The following is an 18748-nucleotide window of genomic DNA, read 5'->3' on the forward strand; positions in this document are numbered from 1 at the left end:
TGTTTTTTTTTTTTTTTATAAATATTTTTAACATACTATCTTATGGTAAAGTGTTTCAAAAAGAAGAAAAAAAAGAATAATATCTGACAAATATAGTTTCCACGTTTTGCAATTTGCCTGTAATAACTGACAAGACATTACACCTCCGATGTGATCAATAGGTCATTTGACACAGCAGTTAATCACCAAGCAACTGTTTCTACGACTAATTGCTTTTTCTCTGTTTGTGAGGGCCAAAGGTCAAGATGACGTCCTTTCACCAGTGAGTAAAAGGCATCTAGCATCATACACCCCCTCATGTTTTAATTCACCATGCAAAATCAAAATACGAGGTAAGGCATTTGCATTTTATTTTTGACAACAGACAAAACAAAGATAAATTGCAACTTTAGTCTGCTAAGTCGTATTTAAATTAAAGTGGTTGCCACCTGTGTGGGATCTGGGATGAATGACTGCCAGTCAACAATTATTGTCACCTGCCATCAGTGATTTAACAGCCAGTACAGCCAGTTTTGGGAGTGAAATGTCATTGATTTTGCAATTGTGTATGCCATTTAAATATATGTACATGAATAATATGTTATGTATTCTGTACCACCTGTATATATCTCATGCACTGTAGGTGTACATGATTCTGAACATATTTTTCTTTGAAGATATATTTTTAAATAATTTTTAATGAGAAAAAATGACTTTTGCACTTTTAAGTCTCTGTGTCATTTTTCTAATTAAGTCACTTCACTTAATGATTAGTTGTTCAGTCTGGTATTACTTAACATTTATAAAATCCCTAGAAAAAAACGTGGCTGTCAGTTTCCTTTATAACCATAATCTGTGTGTCCAGAACAGGATTTTAGAACTCAGAAAAGGAGCGACAACCACATTTAGCTGCAGGCTGTCTGTGGTCACTCATCACATACTCAGACTGCGTACAGATCATAAAAGGATCTGTTTAATGAACTGAACTGGGATGAAGAATGTTCCGAAATTCAAGTAGAAACTTCCTCTGTCTGTGTGCTCATGTAATATTCAGGACTTTTCTGGGCTGCTATTAAAATGCGTCCAGTGTGAAGCCAGCAGTTTAGACTGGGGGAGAGCTGCCCATTCAGTCCCCCGCCCCTGTCTCTTTTTCTCAGTCTGCCTGGCTTCATTCACGCTCCGCAACCCCACTCGGTCATCCATTCATTCTCCTAGAGTACACAAGCACGCTCTAACACACTCCAATACACTCTCCCTTTCCCTTGTCAAAGCCTGTTGTTGTCTTATACACTCTATCTGTCTCTCTCTCTCACACATCCTTCATTTGGCCTCTTTCTGGGTCATCATCCTCAAAGCCAGCAGTCTATTAATGTTATTAAAAATATATCACCAGATGCTAAGGCCCATCTTTCAGCTCTCTTGATCTGTAGTTTTTACCATATTTCTAACCTCCCACATGAGCAGAGCTTCTCTACCAAAGCCTCTGTCCCTTGTGAGCTGAAGGAGTGTCAAGAAGAACAGTTTTTGCACACTTCCAGCAATATACCCCCCACCCTCCCCATGAGATCTCTACTAATGTTTGTGACATGCCAAAGCATCAAAAGTGAAATGATGCATGGATTACAGGATCTACCGTTGCAGACAGACCATTTGAGAGGTAACGCCACATTTAAAGATTTTATCAAGGGACCAAACATTTTATGAACCACTTCTGAAAAATATTTGTGATGCTACTGTATGAATATGTACCAAAATGTTGCAGGACTAGGTTATTAGTGACATAAAAGCATGTGAAATTCTGCAATATAATGCATAGAATTAAAAGCCATCATTTCGAACTTTGAAGAGTTTCATGTCATTTGATATATATTTCCATAGAAGAGAGAAAGCTAGTCATGTATGAAATGACTAGCTTTCTCTCTTCTATGGAACACAAAAGAAGATATTTTTTAAATAAATGTTCATGCATCTCTTTTCCATACAGTGAAAGTCAATGTTGACCAGGGGCTCTTACTGTATACTCCAAAATAACTATAAAAGTAGTTCATGCTCTTTGTGCATTGTACGTATTTCTAGTCTTTTGAAGCAATTAAATAACTTTGTGTGTGAAATAGACAAAACATTTTTTTGTTATTTATAAAGTTTTCTCCTCTTTACAGCCTGTGTGGACACCATTCACTTTCACTGAATGGAAAAGAACAGTTATATTGGCTTAGAATCGCATTAGAGTGAATAAATGATGACACAGTTATTATAAGTTATTATATATGGATGAGCTATTCCTGGGATACAGATACAGTATTTATAAAAAATAAAATAAATTAAAAAAATCAAATGCCACTCGAATCACCATTTTTGTCCATTAACTGCTGGATGTTATATACATACACGACTAACATTATACATTACTCTTCAAAAGTTCAAATTAATCCTGAAAAGAGTATCACAGTTTACACAAAAAATATTAGGCAGCACAACTGCTTACAACATTGATAACAGAGAAATGTTTATAGAAATAGAAGATATGTTTCTTGAGCAGCAACTCTAATATGTGACTCTGGACCACAAAACCAGTCTTACGTTGCTGGGGTATATTTGTAGCAATAGCCAAAAATACATTGTATGGGTCAAAATTATCGATTTTTCTTTTATGCCAAAAATCATTAGGATATTAAGTAAAGATCATGTTCCATGAAGATATTTTGTAAATTTCTTACCGTAAATGTATCAAAACTTAATTTTTGATTAGTAATATGCATTGCTAAGAACTTATTTTGGACAACTCTAAAGGCGTTTTTCTCAATATTTAGATTTTTTTGCACCCTCAGATTCCAGATTTTAAAATTGTTGTATCTCAGCCGATCATAACAAACCATACATCAACGGAAAGCTTATTTATTCAGCTTTCAGATGATGTATAAATCTCAATTTCGAAAAATTGACACTTAAGACTGGTTTTGTCATCCAGGGTCACATATGCTGATTTGCTGCCTAAGAAACATTTCTTCTATTTCTATTAAACATTTCTCTATTATCAATAATTCAGTCATTTCTGGAAGATCATGTAACACTGATAACTGGAGTAATAACTGCTGATATTCTGTTGTAAATTTACTGCTGTAAATTAAAATAGAAAACAGATAGTATAAATTGTAATATTACTGTTTTTATTGCATTTCTAATCAAATAAATACAGCCTTGGTGAGCATAAGAGACTTATTCCAAATACATTCTTTTCATCCACTTACCTACAAATCCCCAGACCAACAGTAACTGGCAGATAGTCAGAAATGAAGGAAATAAATGAGAGCAGGTTTGTCCTGAGAGGAACGCTGACAGTGATTGGTGGAGAGGGAAATCAGCAAACATATGCTGTTAAATCTAACATATTACATTTGAGTAATAAAATGTCTAACATATTATATTTGAGTTAGCCTATGTGTGTAACGATACAATACAATTTGTTCACTCGAATCGAACGGATATGTAAGCTTATTAGGTAGAAAGGTAGCAAATCAATATGTTATTGACAATGTTCATTGTTTAAAGGATTTTGCAAGTTGCAATTTGATGGAATACTGTTGACATGCCTGTTTTGACTTTGGAGAAGAGCCAAACAGATCTGATCCACAGATCAATACGTCTTGGAGATGTATTTAGGATGTATGCCATCAATTTTAATTTTTTTTTTTTTCCCAAACAGTAGAAGATGATAAAACATTTGAGCTGATTTAAATATATTAAGCTGGTATATTTGCACAGGACTGAAATTGTATATATTATTTTGCAATTTTCTTTATTTTACTGTATTTTATTTTTGGCACTCCAGAACACACATCCTTTACAGTGTATGTAGATAATAATATGAAACACATTTAGGGAAAATAAGCAGGGATCTGTGGAAAGTTAAATGTGATCTTTTCAGTTTGACATATACTGTAAGTAGTGTGATACTATATTTCTTCAGGCTGAACTGTCAAAATCATCTGCATTGTCTGTTTGTCTCCGTTATTTTGTCCTTGCTGTGTGCTTTTGTTTGGGACTGGAGAGTCATTTTCTTTCTGTTGTGATTGGTGTAGCAGGCCTCTCCTAATTGGCAATTAACAGCTCACAAAGCAATCAAGCACCAGTAAGCCAGATGCAAAGGATGAAAATGAGCTTGTTTATAATTTATCGGGCTTAACTTTAGATCTATTTTGGATTATAATGAGGCAAATTGTCCAAAATATTCCTCATTCTTCTATGTGACTATGCACGGCTGTATTCCTGGATGAAATCTGCATATTTTGGGATTCATTTTATGCCATTTTATCCCTGTGAAGATTTTTAATTTTCTATTTTTTTCCCCCTATATCCCAAAATTAAAAAAAAAAAAAAAAAAGCACTTTGAAGTTATTTTTAATTGCTTCTTGAACAGATAATGAAGCAACAGTCATTAAACGCAGTCATATTAGTAGAGTTCACCCTCGCTTGCAAATCTTTTAACACTGGGAGCAACTCCATTAAATCGAGACATTTCATTTTAACTGTCCCCTCACACTTACAATTAGCGAAACACATTTTCTAAACAAATTCCAGGATATTCCTACACTGATCATTTTTTCCCATGTTGCTAACGATACAATACAATTTGTTCACTCGAATCGAACGGATATGTAAGCTTATTAGGTAGAAAGGTAGCAAATCAATATGTTATTGACAATGTTCATTGTTTAAAGGATTTTGCAAGTTGCAATTTGATGGAATACTGTTGACATGCCTGTTTTGACTTTGGAGAAGAGCCAAACAGATCTGATCCACAGATCAATACGTCTTGGAGATGTATTTAGGATGTATGCCATCAATTTTAATTTTTTTTTTTCCCAAACAGTAGAAGATGATAAAACATTTGAGCTGATTTAAATATATTAAGCTGGTATATTTGCACAGGACTGAAATTGTATATATTATTTTGCAATTTTCTTTATTTTACTGTATTTTATTTTTGGCACTCCAGAACACACATCCTTTACAGTGTATGTAGATAATAATATGAAACACATTTAGGGAAAATAAGCAGGGATCTGTGGAAAGTTAAATGTGATCTTTTCAGTTTGACATATACTGTAAGTAGTGTGATACTATATTTCTTCAGGCTGAACTGTCAAAATCATCTGCATTGTCTGTTTGTCTCCGTTATTTTGTCCTTGCTGTGTGCTTTTGTTTGGGACTGGAGAGTCATTTTCTTTCTGTTGTGATTGGTGTAGCAGGCCTCTCCTAATTGGCAATTAACAGCGCTCACAAAGCAATCAAGCACCAGTAAGCCAGATGCAAAGGATGAAAATGAGCTTGTTTATAATTTATCGGGCTTAACTTTAGATCTATTTTGGATTATAATGAGGCAAATTGTCCAAAATATTCCTCATTCTTCTATGTGACTATGCACGGCTGTATTCCTGGATGAAATCTGCATATTTTGGGATTCATTTTATGCCATTTTATCCCTGTGAAGATTTTTAATTTTCTATTTTTTTCCCCCTATATCCCAAAATTAAAAAAAAAAAAAAAAAAGCACTTTGAAGTTATTTTTAATTGCTTCTTGAACAGATAATGAAGCAACAGTCATTAAACGCAGTCATATTAGTAGAGTTCACCCTCGCTTGCAAATCTTTTAACACTGGGAGCAACTCCATTAAATCGAGACATTTCATTTTAACTGTCCCCTCACACTTACAATTAGCGAAACACATTTTCTAAACAAATTCCAGGATATTCCTACACTGATCATTTTTTCCCATGTTGCTAAAAATGCAAAGCATGTAAACACTTTGTTGCACATAAGTAATAAGTGCAAGGGCTTAAAATTATAGGAAACAATGATTATTGTTGTATATCTCTCAGTTGCCTTTACATTTATTTACGGGTTGTCACTGTCTATTGTAGCAAATCAGTTTAATAATGTACAGACTGTTCTGTAGTAGCAGTTATAGTAAAATAAAGTCGATATACAATGTTGGTCAAAAATTTGGAATCATGAAGATTTTATTTTTAATGTTTTTGAAAGAAGTCTCTTATGCACACCAAGGCTGCATTTATTTGCTCAAAAATACAGTAAAGACAATATCATTATTATAAAATAACTGTTTTCAATTATGTTAAATGAAATGAATTTCAGTGATGCAAAGCTGAATTTTCAGCATCATTACTCCAGTCTTCAGTGTCATGATCCTTCAGAAATCATTCTAACATGCTGATTTGCTGCTCAAGAAACATTTCAATTCTGAAAAACATATTTTTGCTATATAATATTTCTGTGGGAATCTTGATACACTATCATCCGAAAACTTGGGTAAGTTGGATTAAGGAAGAAAAAAAAAAAAAAAGGAAGGAAAAGGAATAAAAATAAATATAATTTTGGAATAAATATGAAATATGGAATGCAGCACTCATCAGTGGGCAGTGTTAACTTTAAAATAAAGAGATGAGCGTTTTGTGTCCAAACCAATTCTGCGCCTGCTGTGTGGAGTGAGAGAAACTCAAAAACACTTGACAAACTCACAAATAACTTGCTAACTTGTCGGAACGATCAGTCACATCGGTGTTTGTGGGTGTTAGAGTGGCCACAAATCTCATTTCCCATTTCCTCTCCTCATACGGTCGCGTCAAGATACCAATTCTAACTTCAAATGGCCTCTCTTGAGCACAGGGACACAGGTGGAATGAAATTAGTGAAGAGAGGATCGCCTGTCCTCAAACTAGGGAGAAATGTCCACTCTGTGCCATGTCACAAACCCCCTCCACACCTGCTCAAGTGATTTCTGAAATCATCTCTGATTACTGCAGAGAAACATACACACTCTTCCATGATTGTAGAAGCAGTTTACTAATAGCCCGGTTTCCTCCGCAGGTGCAAACTGGCTGCAGAATCTTGTATGAAGACTCAAAAAGTGGGGTGACATTAACTCAGAGCCCGCAAATAGAACATAAATCACTGGGACAGAACAGCAGATGAGAGTACAGTAGTATAGGGTGCTGACAGCTTGAAGAGGAAAGGAAAGGAAATAGAAAAGGAAAAGCTATAGATCAAGGAATAATTAGCATGAGGAATGGTGGGATGGAAGCAATGCATATGGAGCAAAGCACAGCCTTATCTCACACTGGCAAATTTAGTTTCTATCTCATGATGCCGTAATGGAAATATATTATGTCAACATCATTATGTCCAGATGGAATTATCAGACTTTTTTTTCACACTTTCTACATTGTTTTGAATTTGTGCAATTCAGTGGATTCACAGCAACATTATTATTGGCAACTATATTATCTGGTGAATGAATTATGTATTCCAGTACTGCTATTAATTATTATTATTATTATTATTGTAAGATTGTTATATACAAAATTATTAATATATATATATATATTAAATATATCAAATTAAATATAATAAACTTGCTTTATTCTTAAGTTTGAACTACTATACAGCAGTCATTATGCTATAATTAAAAAAAAGACTATAGCAACCTGATGTATTTCTATTTTTCCCCTGTTATTTTAAGCCCTTGCACTTGTTATTAATATTATTACAATCATTATTGCTATTATTGGAAGCTTTTCCTTTTTAATCTATGTATAATATTTACATAATTAATTTTAAAAGTGTTCATTCCATGGTTGCCTGCTTCTAATTCATACAAGCTGCATGTTTTTTTTATGTGTGAAATATTACTGTTTTTCTGTTTTCACTGGATACAAATAATGCTCTGACCACTGCTTAACACTCTAGATGCACTCAATGAATATGGAGTTACTTTTGTGCTGATAAATTCACTCAGCGTCTGCCAATAACCAATCATTAACAGAGAGTTCAGATGAAATGCCAAGGGAAAAAGAAAATGATTGTGCCCATTTACAGACACTTCAGATTCTGATTTAAATTAATAAAACCATCTTTAGTCAAGAGATAATTCATGTTACCATGAAAACTAGTCAATGCAATGTCTCTAGAGTCCAAGGTGTCTTCTTGATTCTTCCAGTAACTTTCGTTTTTTTGCCTTTGCTCTCATTGACTTATCTCCTGTTTATAACCCTGATGTAAAAGTTCCCCAGTCACCAATGTGCCCTCGAGCAAAGCACTTAACCCCATGATGCTCCAGGGGCCCCGTGACTGTAGTAAGTGCACTTTAGTCACTAAGAATGGAAAGAGTCTGCTAAATGACATATAAACAATTAAAGAGAGGAACATCTTGTGTATTATAGCTGTTGTTTTCTATTACATTCATGATCTGGTTCATTTTCAGTTTAAACAAACATATGCCTTTAGTGGTTGAGCGATATGAATCATTCAATGCCCGATGCCTAACAAAAAAGAGATGGATGATATTGGCAATTTTCAAAAAAAAGTTTGTATTTTATTATATTTTAACGTTAACTTAATTATGAAAAATAACGCGATTAAAATATTTTAACACAGTTAATGCACTGGCCCCGCCCCTAGACCTGTACTTAATCTTACAGTCATCTTACAGTCCATACAAATATGATGCAGGGCAACAACTCCATACATGCAGTTATGCTCCTAAAATGCAAGATATTCGAGCAAAAAAAAATAAAATGCCCCTGTGTGAGTTTTTGCCTCATATTTGTCATATGATAAGGGATATCACATGAGCAACTAGACTAGAGCAATAGGCCTATCGCATGAGTGCTGTTTTGTCATGAATATCAGGAGTTTAAATGTGATTTTATACCATAATTCAGTAAAAGTAGTTAATATTGTGTTATATTTAAACACAGTATTGTCTGTTTTGTATTACCTTTATTACCTAAAATATTACCTTTCAAGCCAAGCAGAACTGTTACAAACTGTTTACTTCATTTCTGAATGATCAGCAGTTTGAACAAATGAATGAATGAATGACATATAAAGACATTTACTGCCACCTGCTGGCAGTTTTAGTTTCTTATTTAGAGTATCATTTCATAAAAATAAAAAATAAAAAGACTGAAAAAGACAGCTAAATAAAATTAAAACCTCAAAATCCACAAAGAACATTTGTAGACCAATCCTGAAGAAATGCCCGGAAACAGTTCACGGTCCTTCCAGACGTGTGTATTTAATAGTAAGATATAAAATAAATCACGAGCTGAGTTTAGTAGGTAGTTAATAATGAGTTAATAATTGTGGGCCCTCTCAAGTAAAGTCATATCAAAATAATGCATTAACAAGCCATAAGTTAATGTTAGTGTATGGGTAGTTAATAATAAGTTGATAAGTAAACTCATGACACAATGATGCATTAACAAATCATCAAATAAAAAACATTAAACATGCTGTAAGAGTCATCTTTATTCCTTTACACTACCAGTAAAACAAACAATGATAAATGTTATGTATAGTCATTTTATTATTTATTTACATCATTTAACATATATGCACTCAAAAGAAAGTCCAAACACACCTGTAAAAACACATAAAGTAAAATATAAAGGTAAATATGTGGCGTCCAAAAGCTAATGCTAATCGAAGCATACAATCAAATGACAAAACAGCGCTGATAAATACTGTACATAACTTTCAAAAGATTAATTAAATTAATGATTAATTCGGTTTAAAAAAAAAAAGAAAAAAAAAAAAGCAGCCAACATTTATTAGATCAAAATGCCAACATTACCCTAATAACAAACCAGCGCCTAAAGTGCCACACTAATGAGTGTCCCACCAGAAACAAACCCTACATACTGTAGTCCCGTTTATTCGAAACTATTAAATTATTGCTCGTTGAAAGTAGTAGTGCCATTAATTAAACAGATACGTTAGATCAAACGTGGAAAACAGGCTAATAACTATCACTAATATTTTATATTATTCGTTTATGTTTAGTCATAACGTCAGTATTTAGGGTTTGTTTCTGGTGGGACACTTATTAGTGTCGCACTCTAGGCGTTCGCGAGTCGCGGTTTGCTAGCTTTTTAATCTAATAAAGGTTGGCTGCTATTGTAAACCGAATTAATAATTAAATTAATGTTTGCATCTGTGCATCTTATTGGAAGTTATGTACAGTTATTAATGGTATTATTTTGTCGTTTAATTGTGTATGCTTCGTTTAGCATTAGCTTCTGAAGGTGCCACACTTTAACGTTAACGTTACCTTGTTGTGTGTGTTTTTACAGGTATGTTTGGATTTTCTTTTGAGTACATATATGATATAAATAAATAATACAAGGACTATAAATAACTTTTACCATTGTTTGTTATACTGGTGGTGTAAAGGAATAATGATGACTCTTAATGGGTTTTATTTGATGATTTGTTAATGCATCGTGTCATGAGTTTACTTTGAGGGGCCCGTCATAACTAACTCATTATTAACTACCCATACACTAACTGTCGTGTGTGTTGTCGAGCAGGGAAACGAAGAGACGCGGAATCTAACAATTAATACAATCTTTAATGAAGAGCTTCAGGAAAACATGAACTACAAACACATTGACAATATAAGACAGAACACTGAGGAGAGGGAAAACAGGACTTATAAATACTGGAAGATTAGGAAACTAAACACACAGGGCTGGGGACTAATTAACTCATAAACACTTAACGAGGACAGGAACTCCAAATATGGAAACAAGAGGAGGGGAAAAACACAAGACAAGGAGACACAGTCTGACACTAACATTAACTTATGGCTTGTTAATGCATTATTTTGACATGACTTTACTTGAGAGGGCCCATCGACTAACTTATTATTAACTACCCATATTAACATTAACTTATGGCTTGTTAATGCATTATTTTGACATGACTTTACTTGAGAGGGCCCATCGACTAACTTATTATTAACTACCCATATTAACATTAACTTATGGCTTGTTAATGCATTATTTTGACATGACTTTATTTGAGAGGGCCCATCGACTAACTTATTATTAACTACCCATACATTAACATTAACTTATGGCTTGTTAATGCATTATTTTGACATGACTTTACTTGAGAGGGCCCATCGATTAACTTATTATTAACTACCCATACATTAACATTAACTTATGGCTTGTTAATGCATTATTTTGACATGACTTTACTTGAGAGGGCCCATCGACTAACTTATTATTAACTACCCATATTAACATTAGCTTATGGCTTGTTAATGCATTATTTTGACATGACTTTACTTTAGGGTGTCCAATCATAATTAATTCACTGTTAACTACCTACTAAACTCAGCTCATGATTTGTTTTACTATCAAATACACATGTACTAACACAGTTGAGTATTTAGCCCACTGAAGAGATGTGGTGTGGATTTTGAAGAAGTCATAGAGCGGAGGCACAGTATCATCACGGCCTTCATCTGGATGGACCAAGAACTGTTTCCGGGCATTTCTTCAGGATTGGTCTACAAATGTTCTTTGTGGATTTTGAGGTTTTATTTTATTTAGCTGTTTATAAATCACAGCAGGGTGAGTTTAACGGGTAAGAGAACAACACAAAACAAGATCAGTTATTAATGTGTTTAGTATTTTCTACACTTGATGATTAGGATCAACAAATCTTTTTCCAAACAAATCTGTTTATGGCAAAGCTGAAGATGTAAAAAGCTCAAACTTGTTTAACAACAGTTAAAAAGTGAAAGTGTCAAATTGTTTCAATTTATTTCAAAGCCACGGTATTTCTTATTATTTCTTAAAGAGACTGTTTGATTTAGTCTACCCATAAATGTTAATTAATGCATTAACTATCAAACATGTACTAACATAGTTAAGGCTGCCGTTATTCATGCGTGAGTCCATATGACTCTGGTTGTAGTTAAGGATAGCTCTTCATTAATTCATGATTAGTTAACAACTTTAATAATCATTAGTACTTGATGAATTAAGTATTAATTTAGGCATTAGTACATGATTATTCATGTACCCTTATTGTAAAGTGTTACCGATTAATCATTGACATTTTACTGATGTCAATGATTCATCTTATCATGCACTGTTTATTATTATTATTATTATTATTATTATTATTATTATACCGTGGGAATAATTTGTATTAAATACATAAATGCACACATACATACATACATACATACATGCATGCATTAACATCCTTGCAGAATAAAAGTATTAATTTCTTAAAACAAAATCCTCGCCCCAAACTATTAAATGGTAGTGTATCGTGGTTTCCACAAAAAATGTTGATAAAAAATGAGAAATGTTTCTTGAGCAGCAAATTATCATGTTAGAATGATTTCTGAAAGATCAAGTAACACTGAAGGATTTTTTTCAGATATTCATATTTTTTTATTAATATTATTATTAATAGTTATTATTATTATATAATGCTATTAAACACAAACATACTCATTTCACACCTTATTATTCAAAACGTTCTAAATTCAGAATGCCTCTCAGGTGGAGGCCATGAGGTCATGTGACTCTCTTGTCTCTCAATCAGTCCTGACACATGCCAACCTCATTCGGACCCCCCATCAGGACAGCAATAAGACATGTCAATTACATGGCAGTCACACATACTCTTATAACTAATTGTACTGTGTTTTGAGAATATAGCACATACATTTCACAGAGTCAAGGCAACATTGTGTTAACATTCTAAATTTTTAAATTTGATATTGTATATCTTTTTAATTGTCGATATACTTTAAGGGCTGGGCTTCTGTTTCTTTAGACTGTCAGATTGTTAATTAAGCCAACAAGTTTTGTCAGAGAGGTCCATTTTCCTTGATGGATTACCAAAAATAAGAAAACACCTGTATTAATGTCCAAACAAAGGATAACAAAACTGTTATCACCCACGCCCCTTTGCTGTATTGATCGCTTAATTGCAGTTTCTTGGTTAAAACATGGATCAATGTTGAGGAGAGCAACAAGACCAGAGCAGAAGCACTGAATTAATCATTCAAAATAATGAGCAAGCACTTTAAGACCTGTCCACAGGCATCAACCTCCTCTCAATGCAAGTGAGATAGAGAGCAGGAGCTGAGATGAGATTTCCACAAAGGGACAAAGGGAGAGCTGGTTTAGAAACATGGCCTGTCACTGACCGTGCAGACTCTACATTCCCACAATCCCTGCTAAATGCCATAAGGGCAACAAACTCAAGACATGTTTGATAATGCATGCCATTTTAATTAATGTGTCAAATGTCATAACATATTCTCCTCATTGTGTATGTATAGGCCTATTTGTGCTTGATGAAAAGAGACTGGACATATTTTAAGCTTGTTTTCTTTGATGGCCATTTTATGGTTACTTCATTAACATGTCATTGACAAACATTCATTGTTTTGTTTTGTTTCTTGATAATTAGAATTGCATTGAAACTTTGATTTATAAAGAGGGGTCCTGAAAAATATTCTGGGCAAAAAAAAAAAAAAAAAATATATATATATATATATATATATTTTTTTTTTTTTTTCTTTGTTCACAAGTAAGTAAGTAAATAAATGCATAATATTTCCATTGTGGTGTCAGCATTTGTACCAACATGTAGGTTCATATAATACATATTAATTTCTACTTTTTGTAAGGTTTTATAAGACCAACTTTATTTGACAACAGTCCATTATTACATTAAAGCCCTAACTGTCATTTTCATAACCTGGACTCTTCCAAAGACACATCTTTTAAGTTGAAGTGGAAACAGATGGTTGCAAGTCTCCATTTAAATCTGATCTTTGTCCTCTTTTAATTGAACCGCTACATCACAGGCCTCTGTGAAAGCTGTTTTTGAGTATTAACCCACTCCACCTGATCAATCGGGAATTTCCTGTTTGTTTATTAAATGGAACAAGCTTTTCTTGGACATGTGCCATGAACCAGGGACCACTTGTTCTGAAGCATATTAAACAAAAAAGGAGGTAGATATTTTGCAGCAAGTGTTATGATAATCAATTACAATACCAAGTGTTTGGACTCCACTTGTTAATGTAAAGGCATATGGTAACATTTTTATTTCATTTTATTTAGACAAAGTGTGTGTGTGTGTGTGTGTGTACACACACAGTGAGAGATGATAGATAGATAGATAGATAGATAGATAGATAGATAGATAGATAGATAGATAGATAGATAGATTTTTTTTTTCATCCATTTAACACAATGTTGACTTTACTATTCTTCTCAAATGTGGAAAATAGTAATTATAAAGAATGAGTGTATGGGGGCAGCCTAATGGATAGAGAGTCAGACTTGTAACCCAAAGGTCGTGGGTTCGAGTCTCAGGTCCGGCAGGAATTGACCTATCGGTAAGCCAGAGTTGCTCACTGTCTTACAATGACAGCTGCAGTGTGAAAACCATGTCCCACAATGTTTTTGCACAATTTTGGACACAGAAGGCCACCAAATGGGAATTAAATATTCCATGGAGGGATTTATAAAATATTTTAAAATAAATAACGTTACGGTGGGTAACTCGAAGCAAGGGTTTATAGATCACAATGCAAGCGAGAGAAGTCTCATATTACGGTCGGTCATCACGATCGGATGACAACATGCAGGATCAACAGTTCATGTATGGCAGGGTACGATTAAATTAATGTACATTTAACCAGTTTAATATGGAGAGGCACTGAAATGTAGACCTTCGTTTATGTGTTTTTGACCTACACTGTACAAGACGTGAGAACAGTCCGCTATTTAGGTTTGTACATTAGCATGGGCTCACTAACTTTAACGTTAGCTAGTTTTAGCCTGAGATACCTTGCTAAAGCACAAGATAACGTTAACGTTCTGATGAAAATTGTAACTTAATGAGTGTATGACAACCAGAAAATGAAAGTTTTTGTCTTCATTTGTATTGGGGTGAATACTTAGGGACATTTTGCTTTGTTTTGTTTGGATTCAGGAAATGTAATAAAATAAATTATATCGCCCATCCTCTCAGGATACATGGAATCAGTGTTACAAGTACCCCAGGCACATCGTTTTTCCATTTTTGAAGCATAAACCCCATAAAACCGATGCAAGCTTCGGATCTTCCAATGTTTCTCTATGGCGCTGAAACCTAAAGATGTCCGAGTTCCGCTCCCCGAGCAACTGATACTCGACTGCCATTGGCTAGTCTGCGTTCGAGGGGAGGGGCTTACCGATAGGTCAATTGTTGGTGAGTAACCAGTGCTCTCTCCACCTTCAATACCACGACTGAGGTGAGACCCTTAAGCAAGGCACCAAACCCCCACTGCTCTGTGCGTGCGTGTGTGTGTGTGTGTGTGTGTGTGTGCGCGCACTTGGATGGGTTAAATGCAGAGCACAATTTCCGAGTATGGGTCACCATGCTTGGCCACACGTGACTTCACTTCATAAAGAATGAGTATGTGTGTCCACACTTCTGACTGGTGATATGACAGGTGTCTGTACCTTAAAGGCAGTTTTATGGAGCAATTTATGTTCATCCACTGAGACAAGCAGCAAACAGAGCATCTCTAACTCATATAAATGGAGCAGTAATAATGACAGGTGCAGTTGTCTCTCTTATAAAAGCATAACAAGTCACACTTGTATATTTCTTAATTGCGACTCAGTAATGATGATATGGCAAATTCTCCAGAGCATAGGGACATACAAAAGTCATTGTAAGAGTTAATGATCTGCTTTACATTCAGATGCGGTGGAAATCAGATGTTGGCAGTGCCTGGGGAGGGGTTTGTGATGCCCAGACTGGTTGAGGGATTCTCTGGCTTTAGCGGTGGCAGGAGGAAGGGAAGTGGACTGATTGGGGACAGAGCAGGGAGGCGGAGGGCAAGGTCCTCTTTAGTGAAGAGAATTGCTTTGACCAACCGAGCTTGGCAGAGGATCACCTTTCTCACCCCAGTCAAGAGGAACTTTAAATGAAGATGACTGGGTGGGGAGTGGAGAGCGAAACTAAACAAGGCCTTGAAACTGAGGGCTGAATTTACCAAACTTCTGCACCCAACTGTATCCAATTCACTAACCACTCGCAATCCATCTGAACCAGGTACTAAATGCACCCAAAATGTATAAATGAAACCGCTATAGCACAACCAGTGTAGTCCAATTACAGAAAAAAATAAGGCATTTCCCAAATGAATGACTTCTATAAGCAAATGTTTTATTTTTTTTTTAGTCAATCAAAAAATGTACAGTGCAACCAGTGTCTGAATCCTGGAAAAAACAAAACAACTATCTTGAGTTGATCAAAAACAAAGTGCAGTAATTTCGATTCCTGAAATAATGAGTGCAATGAGTTATTTTTAATAAATCAGAAATACACAGCACAAAAAGTCTATTTTGAATCCCAAATGACTTACTGTGAGGCGGTTCTTTTGAATGAATCAAAAACATTCAGTGCAAACAATCTAGTCTGATTCCCAAATTAATTACTTTTATGAGGGCAATTAGTGGACCAAAAACATGCAGTGCAAACAGTCTATTCTGATTCTATTCTGAATAATTTATGTTGTTTTAATGAATCAGAAACATACAGTGCATCAGTGTAGTTCAATTCCCAACTGAACGACTTTTATATGCTGGTTATTTTTAGTCAATCAAAAAATGTACAGTGCAACCAGTGTAGTCTGAATCCTGAAAAAAACAACTATCATGAGTTGATCAAAAACAAAGCGCAGTGTATTCCGATTCCTGAAATAATGACTGGAATCGGTTATTTTTAATAAATCAGAAATGCACAGCACAAAAAGCCTACTCTGAATCCCAGATGATTGACTCTTATGAGCCGGATCTTTCTAGTGAATCAAAAACATTCAGCGCAAACAGTCTAGTCTGATTCCCAAATGAATGACTTTCATGAGGCAATTCTTCAGTGGATCAAATACATACAGCACAAACAGTCTATTCTAATTCCTAAAATAATGAATGTAATTACTGCCTTTTAATGAACCAGAAACATACAGTGCAAACAGTGTGGTGCAATTCCCAAATGCAAGACTCTTATGTGCTGGTTATTTTTAGTGAATCAAAACTTAAAGCACAAGTAGTCTAGTCCAATTCCCAAATTGAATGAGGCTTCTATTTAGCAAATTAAAAAAAAAAAAAAAAAATTCACCAGTGTGTCGGACTCTTATGACCTGACACTTTATAGTGAGTCGAATACATACAGTACAGCTTAAATCACTTTACTTACTGATGGGTTGTTCATGAAAATAAATGCTTTGTGTTAAGATAAACATTTGTGTAAGCACATTTTGCATGAACTGTTTTACATTATTTATCATACATTATTGCATTTCTTATTTTGCAAGTATTTATTCCATAAAATTACTTGACGCATCGTTAATGGAGCTGTTCATTTATAATGAATCTCCCCTGAAAGTGTTCAAGTAAGATCAGAAAAGTAAATTATGAACCCCTTGTCAGTATTAAGATCAATGGAAGTTAAATGTCTTGATCTTGCAGTCTCACTTCAACGTCATCCACCTCTTTCTCAGTTTTTTATGACTCAGCACTGTCTCTGTCATGTCCGCCGACAGCAGATGCTGAAAGGGGGGCATCTGCATGTGTTCCCAGCATATGGGGCAATATGACTGGCACAGAAAGATCCTGCTCTGGCACTGCTGTCCCATGTAAAAACTCTGCCGGACATACTGGATGTCCCCTCAGACTAGATGCCAAGGTACATTTGTAATAGGATGGATCATCTAGACGTAACCCAATCCTGTCTTTGACGTGATGTGCTGTAAATGACTTTGGCGCTAAATGACAAGTAACCAGGTCACCAGATAAACAGGCTGTTGTGTAGAAACAAATTATGGCTTTGTACAATCATAAACTGTCAAAATGGTCAAAATGGCATCTTTACAAAGTCTTTTGTATCATTATTTCTGTTTTACAAACATTCAAATAATCACAGAAGTACTGGAATAAAAGTTTATAGTTCGAATATAAACACTGCTGTCTAGCAATCAAAATAGAATAAATCACCTTTTTGAAAGTGATGACGCTTCAAATAAAGATTGTATGAATTACAACATACTGCCAGCAGGTGGAGACAAGTGACTTAAAATGAGATTCGTTCAAAAACATTGATTCATTCAGGAATTAAACAAGTGAGGTCTTTATGAGCAAGTCATTAAGTTATGAGTTATGAATCATTTGTTTAACTTTTTTTTTATCAATTTGTTGAATATTGTTTTCTATAAATCGACAGCAGCTATTTTTTTTCTAGAAACTCTAGTAAATTACATGTGATTTTGTTTAGTTGTCTGTTTTTTTTTTATTCCAGAATCATGGTGGGAGAATAGTGATATCTATTTTAAAAATAAAATATTGATACAATATAGTTAATATAAATACGAAAAATAACACTTCTTTCTAAAGTACTTTGTGAACTATGTTTGCTCAAGAATGTTTTTAGTTTTAGCATTTTGAGTTCAATAGGCTACTCTGTTCAATATAGCAAAACAAACTTTTAATCCAATTTTTTGTTCCAGATTTTTTACTCTTTAATATATATTTATATATATTCATGCTCAGTCTTATTTTAAATAGGACAAGAACAAGCAAGACTTAGATAAGTGATAAACTGTATTTATAAATCAGTAAATCTGCAAATATTGTCTTAAATAAAGTCTGATGATGCAAATTGTAATTTGTGGCCCTTCGCATCATATGTAGTTTAAATGCGTCCCGCTTGGCCTCTGAACTTGAGTACCCCTGGTATGAATAATTAATATGATAATATGCTTGCCAGTTTTATTTACATTGTTGTTAAATTTGTTGTCGTGTTTAATAACTTATTGTCTCGTTGAGGTCTGCGTGTAAGGTTTTTTAAGGGTATTTTTGTCTCATGAGTATT

The sequence above is a fragment of the Onychostoma macrolepis genome, chromosome 19 (assembly GCF_012432095.1).
Source record: "Onychostoma macrolepis isolate SWU-2019 chromosome 19, ASM1243209v1, whole genome shotgun sequence".
NCBI lineage: Eukaryota > Metazoa > Chordata > Actinopteri > Cypriniformes > Cyprinidae > Onychostoma > Onychostoma macrolepis.